At 40.4% G+C, this 14623-nt stretch overlaps 1 protein-coding gene across 38 annotated transcripts in view; it reads right to left on the minus strand.

Moving 5' to 3' along the window:
- LOC102128946 (small ribosomal subunit protein uS15-like) overlaps positions 1-14623 on the minus strand; it is a 127039-nt gene that overhangs the window by 45660 nt on the left and 66756 nt on the right. For 32 of the 38 annotated variants that reach the window (XR_012429938.1, XR_012429937.1, XM_074029413.1 and 29 more), the window contains 2 exons: positions 9615-9763; positions 3289-3441 (listed from right to left, as the gene is read on the minus strand). The gene's annotated coding sequence lies outside the window, so the exon portion shown is untranslated. Of the gene's footprint in view, positions 1-3288; positions 3442-5042; positions 5119-7961; positions 8129-9614; positions 9764-14623 lie in introns of all 38 variants that reach the window. The other 6 variants (XM_074029406.1, XM_065538436.2, XM_065538425.2 and 3 more) reach the window with 5 other exon arrangements.

Consider the following 14623-nt stretch of genomic DNA (forward strand, 5'->3'; position numbering starts at 1 on the left):
CCCAAAGTGCTGGGATTACAGGTGTGAGCCACCACGCCCAGCGGTTTTTTATTTTTTTATTTTAGATACGGGGTTTCGCTATATTGACAAGGCTGACCTCGAACTCCTGACCTCAAGCGATCCTCCCATCTCGGACTCACAAAGTGCTAGGATTATAGGCATGCGGCACCTGGCCACCTGGTAGTATTACTGTTCTAAACAAGTTTTCTTCACTGATAATTTGAGCACTTTTCTAATATAATTATAATGATAGGTTTAAAAGTATTGGCACTTCTTAAAACTGAGTTTGTAAAATTCATATAACATAAAATTAACCATTAAAATGTGTGAAATTGAGTGGCATCTAGTACATTCAAGATGCCGTCCAAGCATTACCACTACATAGTGGCAAATCATTTTCATTACCACAAAACAAAACCCCGGACCCATTAAGCAGTCATTCCGCATTGGGCTCTCTCTGTGCCCAGTCCCTGACAAACACTCATCTGCTTCCCCTCACTACTGATCATAACAATAAGTGGCCCTTTTCAACTTCCTTCTTTCACATAGCGTGTTCAAATTTCATGCATTGGTCATCTATCTCTTTGATATCTTTGTTGTTGTACCTGCATCCACACAATTTATCACCTTAAGGAGACAATTTTATGCCATGAAACTTGCTGGATCTGTAACTGTGTGAAGTAAATCATACCCAGATAGACTCAGTGAGGAGTGTATTTAATTTCTGAAAGAACAAGATTCCTGATGAACCTGGGTGGTTTAGGTCTCATTTTGTTTTCACACGGAGTAAAAAAAGGAAAAATGCAACAGTAAGACCAGGTTGCACCAAACTGGACAAATCTCCAGGCAGTCATATTGGGTGGCGCCTTCGTCTCTGGGTGGCGTTTTTTCAGACAGGAAGGGCGGGAGAAAAGGGCTCCAAGATAGGGCTTCCTTGAAAATATGGAGTATTACTGCCACCGTGAGGAAATGGTTTAAAGACTCAATACGCCATTATAGCTTCTTTCGGGGAAGCCTGGCTATGGGGGAAGGTCTGATCTGTGCGAAAGTGGAAGAGGTTTGGGCTCCAGGCTAGGTCTTCTTGGCTTCTCCTGGAACTCCTGAAGAGAAACCTGGACATTGGCGATATCTTGGTGTAGAACCTGGAGAGTGAGGGACTTGGAATGAAGCAGCAGCTGCCAGGCGGTCCTGGCACAGGAAGTCGTGGGGCGGGACTTCGGTTCCTAGGGTGGGCAGGACTGCAGGAACCCACTCAAACACAAATGGAGGCTCTTGGGGACATCTGTCTCATGTAATTGCCCCTTGGAGCAAGAGTCAGCGGGCTTTCACGTGTTGGCATCTTGCTATGGGTCTTTGGGTCTCTGGTAGCATAAGTACCGTGCAAAATCAACAAGGGTATTCCAAGGGAAGTTTACAGGATTTGCTATTAGAACCTTCACTCTCCAGGTTCTATACCAAAATATCGCCAATGTCCATGTCTCTTTTAAGGCCTCAGACAAAAAGGCAAGGGCCCAAGCCTCTTCCACTTCCCCACAGACCAGTCCTTCCCCAACATGTAGTCCTCAGAGAACGCTATAATAACGGCGTAGGGATTCACCAAACGACTTCCTCGCGATGGCAGCAGTGCTGCAGATATGCCAAGAAGCCCTGTCTTTGAGCCCAGGTCTTCCGCCCTTCTTGTCTGAAAAAACGCCACCCATAGACAAAGCGCCACCAAACATGAATGCCTTCTGTTTTGCCCATTTTGGAGCCAGCTGGTCTTACTGCTGCACTTTTTCTTTTTGTTTTGCACTTGAAATCAAACCAAGGCCTAAACCACCTGCCTCCATCGGGAGGAATCTTGTTCTTTCAAAAATGAAATATCCTCATGACCTAGTCTGCGTGGGTTTGATTTACTTCAGAGTTGCAGGACCAGTAATTTCCGTGGCATCAAACTGTCTCTTTCAGGGGATAAATTCGGTGAATGGACACACAAAAAGGAGAAAAGGGCTGAAAGCATGGAAAATATCTTTCCCAGTAAACAATTTAAAAATCCCAAGCGGGAGGGTGCGGTGGCTCAGGCCTGTAATTCCAGCACTTTAGGAGGCCAAGGCGGGCGGAATGACTGAGATCAGGAGTTGGAGACCAGCCTGTCCTACGTGGTGAAACCCCTGAAACCCCGTTTCTACTAAAAATGCAAAAATTAGCTGGGGATGGTGGCGGGCATCTGTAATCTCAGCTACTTGGGAGTCTGAGGTAGGAGAATTGTTTGAACCCAGGAGAGGGAGGTTGCGGTGAGCCAAGATCGCGCCACTGCGCTCCAGCCTGGGTAACAGAGCAAGACTGGTCTCAAAAAACAAAACAAAACACAACAAAACAAAAAGCATCTTGGACCTGGCTCCCTGATCAGACATCCAGGGAGTTCTTCGTATTCTAAGAGCCTTCTGTAGTGCATTGTAGGCAACGATTTCGCATGAGTCATTAGAGGAGAAACCAGGTTACGCTCATTACCGCATGCCATATATAGTCCAAATGACATGACACTCATAGTACCTATGTTTAATTCCTGTCAACGTGGCTCAGAGTTTCATCTCATGGTCTCATCATTTGACATCAAAACACAGCATGTCACTATGTCATTACATATTCTTCAAATATTTCCTGAGAATTTATGGGGTGTGTGTGTTTGTGTTTGTGTGTGTCTCTGAGAGTTTTATAACTTGTCTTTTAGGTATAAGGATTACAGTACTCTCCAACTAGTAAATTAAAGCATAATGCTTGACAAAGATTAAGAAAAATCCATGTATTAATAATGAAGAAAACTGCTACCATACAACTTGTCAAGGCGACTCATGAACTTTTGGATTATTTCCATGCATATCTTTCAATATGTACATACATTGTTAATTTCATGCAAAAAATAAATGTGTTAAAAGTGGATTACTGTGCACATTGTGGTGTGGATAAGACCAAGTGTGTATTTTACCGAATCTTTCAGATGCGTGAATTCATTAGAATGTCAACAGTACTAAGTTTATATGTCAACATTTCACGCCTTCAATATAAATAAAGGTAAATCTTAAAATAGGGCCTCAGGAATATTGCCTTAAAAAAGTAGACACTATCAGCTTTTTGTTTGAATGTTTACAGATACATCACTACATGCTTCAATAAAAAGGCCATGAAGATACAAAGACATCAGAAACTATGACTACCTAACATTTTGCTCAATTTGTGTAAACATACTCCACTCTTAGTCATTTGCTTTTGGTTTCCATTGGCTATTAAACTGAGAGGTTATCCACTCACCCTCATAAAGTATCTCCTCTCTTTAAGAACTCAGTTTCTGCACAACCAAGTCTTCCCATTTCTACTCTTTTTCACTCAGCATCATATCTGCAGTGTTTTATTATGATGTCAAATAGTCTTCTCGTATTGGGAACAGACCTTAGTGAGCTATGCCTAAGGAGAGAAGAGAAAAAAAGCTTTCCGTTAAGGTCTTGGAGAAGAGCAAATCTAGACACCAGGTCATGTGGTTCTTGTCCCGACTCCCTACCCAGGTTCCCTGGCAGTTCTACTCCATATCTGACCTAGGCAGTAGGCCTTACATGTTGAGGGGGAGGCCAATATGTAGTGGAGCTCTAACATAAGGGTACGGAGAGCTCTCCAGCCTGACAAGACACACACAGCCCTATTTGAATGGACACAAATACACAAATGACTATAAATGCTAATCAGATGGATCACAGGATTTTGTCTCATGGTTTCATTATTTAACATTGGAACAGAAATATTTTCCAGTGTCATTAAAAGGCTGTGACTGTGTTCTGTGACTTTGTTTTGTATGTGTCTTATTGTTTTTCAGTTAGGAATCAGTCCTATATTTTCTCGTTATTAACAAAGCTGTGGAACTTGCAAAGAAGATAAAAATAATCATATGCTGATCAAGAGAAAAGCAATGCCATAACATTGTGTATTAAACACTGATAAACAGTTCCATATTATGGGCCAGGCGTGGTGGCTCACACCTGTAATCCCAGCACTTTGGGAGGCTGAGGCGGGCAGATCACGAGGTCAGGAGTTTGAGACCGGCCTGGCCAGCATGATGAAACCCCATATCTACTAAAAATACAAAAATGTAGCCGGGTATGGTGGCGCATGCCTGTAGTCCCAGCTACTCAGAAGGCTGAAGCAGGAGAATTGCTTGAACCCAGTAGGCGGAGGTTGCAGTGAGCTGAGATCATGCAACTGCATTCCAGCCTGGGCAACAGAGCGAGACTCTGTCTCAAAAACAAACACACACACAAACAGTTCCATATTTACTCCCATTTTTTCAACACAGAGACAAAGTTCGATCTATACAGTTTACACCTAATGTAAATGACGAGTTAATGGGTGCAGCACACCAACATGGCACATGTATACATATGTAACAAACCTGCACGTTGTGCACATGTACCCTAGAACTTAAAGTATAAAAAAAACCACAACAATAAACTAACATTTTAGTTGAATGTAGCTATACATAAGGTTGAAGAAAGTTTCACATATGATTCCTGAGGAGTTTTTCATATTCTCATAAAAAATTTGCAATATCTAAATTTTAGACAATAAAATATTTGCAGATAACTTCTTGATTGGACTATTCATGAAAACATAAGTACTCGGCCGGTTGCGGTGGCTCACGCCTGTAATCCCAGCACTTTGGGAGGCCGAGGCGGGTGGATCACGAGGTCAGGAGTTAGAGACCAGCCTGGCCAACATGGTGAAACCTGATTCTACTAAAGATACAAAAATTAGCTGGGCGTGGTGGCAGGCACCTGTAATCCCAGCTACTCAGGAGGCTGAGGCAGTAGACTCGCTTGAACAGGGGAGGCAGAGGTTGTAGTGAGCAGAGACTGTGCCTCTGCACTCTAGCCTCTGCCACAGAGTGAGACTCCATCTCAAAACAAACAAAAAATAAGTAGTCAATTTGTACTTTTAAGTATAATATATTTATGCACATATAAACATAAATACATATTTGTATACAATATAAACATATGTATTATGCACACTTATACCTCTGAAAACTGACATTTTTAATTCTTCTCGAATTTTTATTCCTAATTCTTTCCTTAAAATTTGATCTTTGAAATCCTAAAAGAAAGATTAAAAAATTCAATAAATGATAGTTGAAATAGGCATCTCTCACATTCAGTCACCTTGATGTGTGAACTAAGAAAACTACAAGATGGATGCATTCACACAACTCACATGCCGCTAAAATGCTTCATTAGTGTCTCTGTTTATATAATGATGAATTAAAGACATGATTTGTTGGCCAAAAATACCATCTTCAAACATATACTCACTATAACACCTATCAGGATTAAAAATATATAGCATTGGCCGGGCACAGTGGCTCACAACTGTAATCCCAGCACTTTGGGAGGCCAAGGAGGTGGATAGCTTGAGCCCAGGAGTTCAAGACTAGTCCTGGCAATGTAGTGAGACCCCGTCTCTACAAAAAATAGCCGGGCATGGTGGCTTGCAATGGAAACCCCAGCTACTTAGGTAGTGGAGGTAGGAGGACCACCGGAGCCCAGGGAGGTTGATGCTGCAATGAACCATGATCATGCCATTGCACTCCAGCCTGGGCAACAGAGTGAGACACTGTCTAAAAAAAAAAAAAAATATATATATATATAAAATACATATATATAGATGGCATTTAAAATTTTGTAATATACCTACAGACAGATACACACACACTCAACACAGTTTACTCTAAATATAATTGAATTCATATTGTTAGAAATTTTGTACAAAATCTTCAGCATCACCTTATACTCTTTGAATATATCTACATCAATATTTACTTTCAAGTGTTTGAATTTTTTTCATATTTTACTCTAGAACTTTAAGAAATTATAAAGCAGAAAACATACGATAGGTCAACCACAGTGAGAAGAAATAATCAATTTTCCCTATGCTCATATAATATGAACTTTATAAACTAATGTTCAAATTCTCCTGTAGTGTAACTGGTTCTTTTTCTTTCTTCTTCTTTTTTTTTTCCCCCTAAATTTTAGATATGGGGTTTCGCTATGTTGACCAGGCTGATCTCGAACTCCTGGCCTCAAACGATGCACTCAACTCGGCCTCCCGAAGTGCTAGTATTACAGGCATGAGGCACCGAGCCTGGCTGCCTTGTAGTATATCTGTTAAAACAAGTTTTCTTCACTAAAAACTTGAATACTTTTCAAATATAATTAATTATTCATGGAAATGATAGGTTTAAATGTATTGGCTCTTTTAAAAACTGAATTTGTAAAATTCATAAAACAAAAAATTAATCATTAAAATGTGTGAAATTGAGTGTATATTCACAATGCACTGCGAGCATTACCACTATCTAGTGGCAAATCATTTTCATTACCGCAAAGTAAAACCCCGGACTCATTAAGTTGTCATTCCCCGTTCTACTCTCTGCCCAGCCCCCGGCAAACACTCATCTGCTTTCCCTCACTACTGATTATCAGAGTAAGTGGCCTTTTTCGTTTTCCTTCTTTCACTTAGCATGTTTCAAATTTCTTGCATTGGTTATCTATCCATCTGATATCTATCTTCGTTGTTGTACCTTCATCCACCCAATTTATCACCTGAAGGAGACACTACGCCATGCAACTTCCAGGACCTGTAACTGTGTGAGGTAAATCATACCCAGATAGACTCAATGAGCAGTATATTTAATTTCTGAAAGAACAAGATTCTTGATGAGCATGGGTGGTTTAGGCGTCATTTTGTTTAAAGATGGGGGAAAAAAAAAAAGCGAAAATTCAACCGTAAGACCAGGTTGCACCAAACTGGACAAATCTCCAGGCAGCCATATTGGGTGGCGCCTTTGTCTCTGGGTGGCGTTTTTTCAGACAAGAAGGGCGGGAGAAAAGGACTCCAAGATAGGGATTTCTTGAAAATGTGAAGCACTACTGCCACCGTGAGGAAATCGTATAAAGGCATAATACGCCATTACAGCGTCCTTCCCGGAAAGATTCGCTGTGGGGAGAAGTCTGAACTGTGGGAGTTGGTAGACGCTTGGGCTCCAGGTCTTCTTGCTTTCTCCTCTAAGGCCTGAAGAGAGGCCTTAACGCTGGCGGTATCTTGGTGTATGTAGAACCTGGAGTGTGATGGGCTTGGACTAAACCAGCAGCCGCCAGGCTGTCCTGGCACAGGAAGTCGTGGGGCGGGGCCTCGGTTCCTCCTGGTGTGGGCAGGACTGCAGGAACCCTCCCAAAGACGCATGGAGGCTCTTGCGGGCATCTGTCTCTTCTTCCTGTCCCTTGGAGCCAGAGTCAGCCAACGTTCTCGTGCTGGCTATGGATCTTTGGGTCTCTGGTAGCATCAGTACCGCGCACATAGAACAGGGTTATTCCAGGAGAAGTTTACAGGATTTGCTTTCAGAATGTTCACTCCCCAGGTTCTATACCAAGATACCGCCAATATCCAGTTCTCTTTTAAGGCCTTAGATGAGAAGACAAGGACTCCTACCTAGAATGGAGCCCAAGCCTTTTCCCCCTTCCCACAGATCAGACTTTCCCCAACAGGTAGTCCTTACGGGAAGAACCTTGTAATGGCGGAAGGATTTTTTTTTTTTTAAACGACATCCTCACGATGGCAGTATGGCTCCAGATATAGGAAGAAACCCTGTTTCAGAGTCCTCTTCTCCCGCCCTTCCTGCCTGAAAAAAAAGCCACCCATAAATAAAGGCGTTCCAAACCTGGATGCCTTGTATCTTGCAGTTTGGAGCTTGCTGGTCTTACTGCTGCACTTTTTCTTTTGATTTTCAACTTGAAATCAAACCAAAGGCCGGGCGCAGTGGGTCACGCCTGTAATCCCAGCACTTTGGGAGGCCAAGGAGGGCAGATCACCTGAGGTCGGGAGTTCGAGACCAGGTTGACCAATATGGAGAAACCCCATCTCTATTAAAAATACAAAATTACCCGGGCGTGGTGGCGCATGCCTGTAATCCCTGATACTCGGGAGGCTGAGATAGGAGAATCGCTTGAATCCGGGAGGCTGAGATAGGAGAATCGCTTGAACCCGGGAGGCGGAGGTTGCAAGATCGCGCCATTGCATTCCAGCCTGGGCAACAAGAGAGAAACTCCGTCTCAAATAAAAAAAGAAAGAAAGAAAGAAAAGAAATCAAACCAAGGCCTAAACCAGCTGCCCTCATCAGGAATCTTGTTCTTTCAAAAATTACGTAGTCTCCTGAGCTAGTCTGTGTTAGTTTTATTTGCTTCAGAGTTACAGGTCCAGTAATTTCCGTGGCATCAAACCGTCTCTTTCAGCGGATAAATTCGGTGGGTGAACGCACAAAAAGGAGAAAAGGGCTGAAAGCGGAAAAGATCTTCTCCTGCAAACAATTTTAAAATCCCAGAGTTCTTTGACCTGGCTCCCCTGTGAGACATCCAGGGAGTTCTCCCTATTCTGAGAGCCTTATGCGTCTTCTGTGGTGCATTGTAGGCAAGAATTTGGCATGAGCCACTAGAGAAGAAACCAGGTGATGCTCATCACTGCATGCCATATATATTCAAAGTACATATGTTCAATTCCTGTCAAGGTTACTCTGAGTTTCATCTAATGGTCTCATCGTTTAACATCAAAACACAGCATGTGCCCATGCCATCACATATTCTTCAAGTATTTCCTGAGACTTTATGGGCTGTGTGTGTTTATAATTGTGTGTTTCTCTGAGAGTTTTATAATTTGTCTTTTAGGTATAAGGATTACAGTATTCTCCAAATAGTAAATTAAAAAATAATGCTTGACAAATATTAAGAATAGTCCATGTATTAATAACGAAGAAAACCGCTACCATACAACTTGTCAAGGCAACTCATGAATTTTTGGATTATTTCCATTCATATCTCTCAATAAGTACATTGTTAATTTCAGCAAAAAATAAATCTATATTAAAAGTGGATTACTGTGTACACTGTGGTTTGGATCAGACCAAATGTGTATTTTAAGAAACCTTTGAGGAGCACGAATTCATTTGAACGTCCACAGTACTAAGTCTTATTTTTCAACATTTCACACCTTCAATATAAATAAAGGTAAATCTTTTTTTTTTTTTGAGACAGAGTTTCACTCTTTCGCCCAGGATGGAGTGCAGAGGCACAATCTCAGCTCACTGCAACCTCTGCCTTCTGGTTTCAAGTGATTCTCCTGCCTCAGCCTCCCAGGTAGCTGGGATTACAGGTGTGTGCCTCCACACCTTACTAATTTTTGTATTTTTGGTAGAGACAGGGTTTCACTATGTTGGCCAGGCTGGTCTCGAACTCCTGACCTCGTGATCGGTCAGCCTCGGCCTCCCAAAGTGCTGAGATTATAGGCATGAGCCACTGCGCCTGGCAAATAAAGGTAAATCTTAAAATACAGCCTCAAGAATATTACTTTAGTAAAGTAGACACTATCAACTTTTTGTTTGAATGTTTACACATACATGACTACACATTTCAAAAAGAAGGCCATGAAGAAACAAAGACACCAGAAACTATGGCTACCCAATATTTTGCTCAATTCATGTAAACATGTTCTCCCACTTTCTTTTGGTTTCCATTGGATATTAAACAGTTATGTAATCCACTCACCCTCATCAAGCATTTCCTCTTTTCAAGAACTCAGTTACTGCACAACCAAGTCTTCCCATTTCCACTCTTACTCAGCATCATATCTGCAGTGTTTTATTATGATGTCAAATAGTCTTATAGTTTTGGAGACAGACCTTAGGCTTCCATGCCTAAGGAGAGAAGAAAAAAAAGTCTTACCCCTAAGGTCTTTCAGAAGAGCAAATCTAGGCACCAGGCCATGTGGTTCTTGTCCTGACTCCCTACCCAGGTTCCCTAGGAGTTTTACCGCACGATCTGACCTAGTCATTAGGCCTTATATGTTGAGAGGGAGGGCAATATTTAGTAGGGCTCTAACATAAGGGTTCGGGTAGCTCTCCAGCCTGACAAAACACACACAGCCCTAGTTGAATGGACAAAAATACGGGAATGACTATAAATTCTAATCAGATGGATCACAGAATTTTGTCTCATGGTTTCATTATTTAACATTGGAACAGAAATATTTTCCAGTGTCATTAAATGGCTATGACTTAAGACTGTGTCCTATAACTTCGTTGTGTATATGTCTTACTCTTTTTCATTAGGAATCAGTCCTATATTTTCTCATTAGTAACAAAGACATGGAACTTGCAAAGTAAAAAAGTAACCATATGCTGATGAAGAGAAAAGCAATGTCATAAAACTATATATTAAACACTGATAACCATTTCCATATTTACTCCCATTTTTTCAATATACAGATAAAAAGTTCTATGTATACAGTCAAACACACAATAAATTTACATTTTAATTGAATTTAGCTATACATAAGGTTGAAGAATTAAAAGTTTCACATCTGATTGCTGAGGAGTTTTTGATATTCTCATAAAAAATTGTAATATCTGAATTTTAGACAATAAAATATTTGCAAAGAACTTCTTATTTGGACTATTCATGAAAACATAAGTTCTCAATTTTCACTTTTAAATCTAAAAAATACATATACATATATAAATACATATAAATATATTAATTTTCTTTTTGAGATGGATTCTCACTCTGTCTCCCAGGCTGGAGTGCAGTGATGCCATCTTGGTTCACTGCAACTTCCACTTCCCGGGCTCAAGGGATTCTCCTGCCTCAGCCTCCAGAGTAGCTGAGACTACAGGTGTGTGCCACCACGCCCAGTTAATTTTGTATTTTTAGTAGAGACGGGGTTTTGCCATGTTAGCCAAGCTGGTCTCGAACTCTGGACCTCAGGTAATCTGCCCGCCTCGGCCTCCCAAAGTGCAGGGATTACAGGAGTGAGTCACCGTGCCTGGCTAAAAAATATATATATTTAAACATACATAAACATATAAATACATATTTATCTACAATATAAACAGATGTATAATACATACTTATACCTCTGAAAATTAGAATTTTCAATTCTTCTAGAATTCTTATTCCTGATTCTTACCTTAAAACTTTATCTTTAAAACCTTCGAAGAAAGATAACAAAATTCAATAAATTGTAGTTGAAATAGGCATCTCACACATTCAGTCACCTAGATGTATAACCTAAGAAAACTGTATGACCAGGCACGGTGGCTCATGCCTGTAATCCCAGCACTTTAGGAGGCCGAGGCGAGTGGATCACGAGGTCAGGAATTCAAGACCAGCCTGGCCAACATAGTAAAACTCCATCTCCACTGAAAATACAAAAATTAACTGGGAATGGTGTCGCATGCCTGTAATCCCAGCTACTTGGGATTTGTTTGAACCGGGAATTTGTTTGAACTTGGGGAATTGTTTGAACCGGGACCCGGAAGGCAGAGGTTGCAGTGAGCCAAGATCATGCCACTGCACTCCAGCCTGGGCTACAGAGTGAGACTCCGTCTCACAAAAACAAAAAACAAACAAACAAACAAACAAAAACAAAAAGAAAGCTGTATGATGGATGCATTCACACCACTCACATGCAGCTAGAATGCTTCATTAGTGTCTCTGTTTATATAACGATGAATTGAAGATATGAATTTGTTGGCCAAAAATGCCATTTTCAAACATATACTCATTATAACATCTACCATGATTAAAAATGTATGGCATTGGCCAGGCATAGTGGCTCACAACTGTAATCCCAGCACTTTGGGAGGCCAAGGCAGGTGGATAGCTTGAGCCCAGGAGTTCAAGGTCAGCCCTGGCAATATAGTGAGACCTTGTCTATACAAAAAATACAAAAAATAGGTGAGCATGGTGGTATGCAATGGAAGCCCCAGCTACATAGGAAGCAGAGGTGGGAGGACCACCTGAGCCCAGGGAGGTTGATGCTGCAGTGAGCCATAATCATACCACTGCACTCCAGCCTGGGCAACAGAGTGAGACACTGTCTAAAAAGTCATACATACACAGCATTTAAAATTTTGTAATATACCTACAGACAGATATAAATACACACACACTCGACACAGTTTAAATATAATTGGATGCCTAATGCTTGAAATTTTGTACAAAATCTTCAGTATCACCTTATACTCATTGAATATATCTACATCAATATATACTTTTGAGTGCTTGTAATTTTTTCATATTTTACTCTAGGAGAAGTTTAAGAAATTATAAAGTAGAAACCACACGGTAGGTCAAACATAGAAGATATAATCACTCTTGCCTATGCACACATAATACCAACTTTTATAAATTAATGTTCAAATTCCCCTGTAGTATAACTGTTTTTTATTTATTTATTTTTTTAAATTTTAGATACGGGGCTTAGCTATGTTGATCAGGTTGATCTCGAACTCCTGGACTAGAGTGACGCTCCCATCTCAGCCTCCCAAAGTGCTAGGATTAGAGGCATGAGGCACCATATCAGGCCACCTTGTAGTATAATAGTTAAAACAAGTTTTCTTCACTGATAACTTGAGTACTTTTCAAATAGAATTAATTATTCATGGAAATAATGACAGCTTTAAAAGTATTGGCACTTTTTAAAACTGAGTTGGTAAAACTCACATAACATAAAATTAACCATTAAAATGTGTGAAATTCAGTGGCATTTAGTACATTCACAATGCAGTGCAAGCACTATCTCTATCTATTGGCAAAGCATTTTCATTACCACAAAAGAAAACCCTGGACCCATTAAGCAGTCATTCCCCATTCCACTCTCTGCCCAGCCCCTGACAAACATTCATCTACTTTCCCTCACTACTGATCATCTCAGTAAGTGGTCTTTTTAGTCTTGTCTCTTTCACTTAAGGTGTTTTCAAATTTCTTCCATTGGTTATCTTTTTGATATCTCTCTCTCTCTCTCTCTTTTTTTTTTTTTAATGGAGTCTTGTTCTGTTGCCCAGGCTCGAATGCAGTGGGGCAATCTCGGCTCACTGCAACTTCTGCCTCCTGGGTTCAAGCGATTCTCCTGCCTCAGCCTCCCCAGTAGCTGGGATTACAGGCACATGCCACTACACCCGATAATTTTTGCTTTTTTTTTTTTTTTTTGAGACGGAGTCTCGCTCTGTCACCCAGGCTGTAGTGCAGTGGTGCAATCTCAGCTGACTGCAAGCTCCGCCTCCTGGGTTCACGTTATTCTCCTCCCTCAGCCTCCCAAGTAGCTGGGACTACAGGTGCCCGCCACCACGCCCAGCTATTTTTTAATTCTTTAGTAGAGACAGGGTTTCACTGTGTTAGCCAGGATGGTCTGGATCTCCTGACCTAATGATCCGTCTGCCTTGGCCTCCCAAAGTGCTGGAATTACAGGCGTGAGCCACTGTGCCCAGCCTAAATTCATCCTTTTGCATGTGCATAACCAGTTGTCTAAGTACTATTTGTTAAAGACTCTATTAACTACTCATGAAATGACCTTAATAACTTTGTCAAAAATGAATTGACGACAATGTCTGGGTTTATTTCCAGACTCTCCATCTCTTCCATTAATCACTGTGTGTATTCTTACTTAATTATCACACTGCTTTGATTATTCTAGCTTTTCTAGTAAGTTTTGAAATCTAGAAGTGTGACTCTTCTGCCTTGATTTTTCTTACTCAAACTTTACATTGGTTATCAGATCTCTTGCAATTTAACAGGATCTTTAGAATTTGTGTTCCTTTTTTACAAAAACAACCAATGCTCATTGGGATAATAAGAAGGATTGCATTAAATTTATAGATCTCAATGGGTAGTATTGGTATGTTAAAAATATTTTGTCTTCCAACCCATTACCACGGGATGTCCTTTTTTAAAATCAGGGTTATCTTTAACTTCTTCTACAATATTTTGTGATTTTCAATGTATAAGACTTTCATCTATTAACTATTGTCCTAAAAATATGATTCATTTTGATGCTATTGTAAAGGGAATTGCTTTCTTAATTTTCAGATTATTCATTGCTAGTGTACACAAATAAAACTACAACTGATTTTTCCGAGTTAATGTTCTATCCTGCCGTGCTTGTGAGATACTGTTCACTAGCTCTAATGTTGTTTTTTTCTGGATTTTTAAGCATTTTTTATAAGATCATCGCATTCGTGAAGAGAAATAATTTCAATTTTTTCTTTTCAATTGGGTTGTCTTTTATATAGCTCCATTGCCTGATGCCCCGGGCTAGAATTTTAAGTATAATGTTCAATAGAAGTGGCAAAAGTGGATGTTCTTCTCTTCATGATTTTAGAAGCAAAGCTTTCAGTCTTTCCCTCTTGACTATATTATTAGCTGTAGGTTTTTAATAAATGCCCCATATATCGTGCTGAGAAAATGATCTTCTAATTATACATTATTAATTGTTTTGAGTTGCTTTTCTGGAGAGATGGACTAACAGAAAGTGTCTACTGCACCATTTTCACTGATGTCACTTTTGTCATCTGTTTTTGAATTTGTAGAAACATTCATCCTTCTTCAAAATCTGCCTGATGCAACAGTCATACATGAAAAAGCAAAGTTGTTACAGTTAGTTACATAGGCAATGAGCAGGGCAGTAAAGGGCTCTCCCCCAACCAATAGGAATCTCACCTGATGGTTCAGCAATGATCACATTGTGCCCCTAAAAAATGATAATTTGGTAGCACGGG

The sequence above is a fragment of the Macaca fascicularis genome, chromosome X, assembly GCF_037993035.2.
Source record: "Macaca fascicularis isolate 582-1 chromosome X, T2T-MFA8v1.1".
NCBI classification, from domain to species: Eukaryota; Metazoa; Chordata; class Mammalia; order Primates; family Cercopithecidae; genus Macaca; species Macaca fascicularis.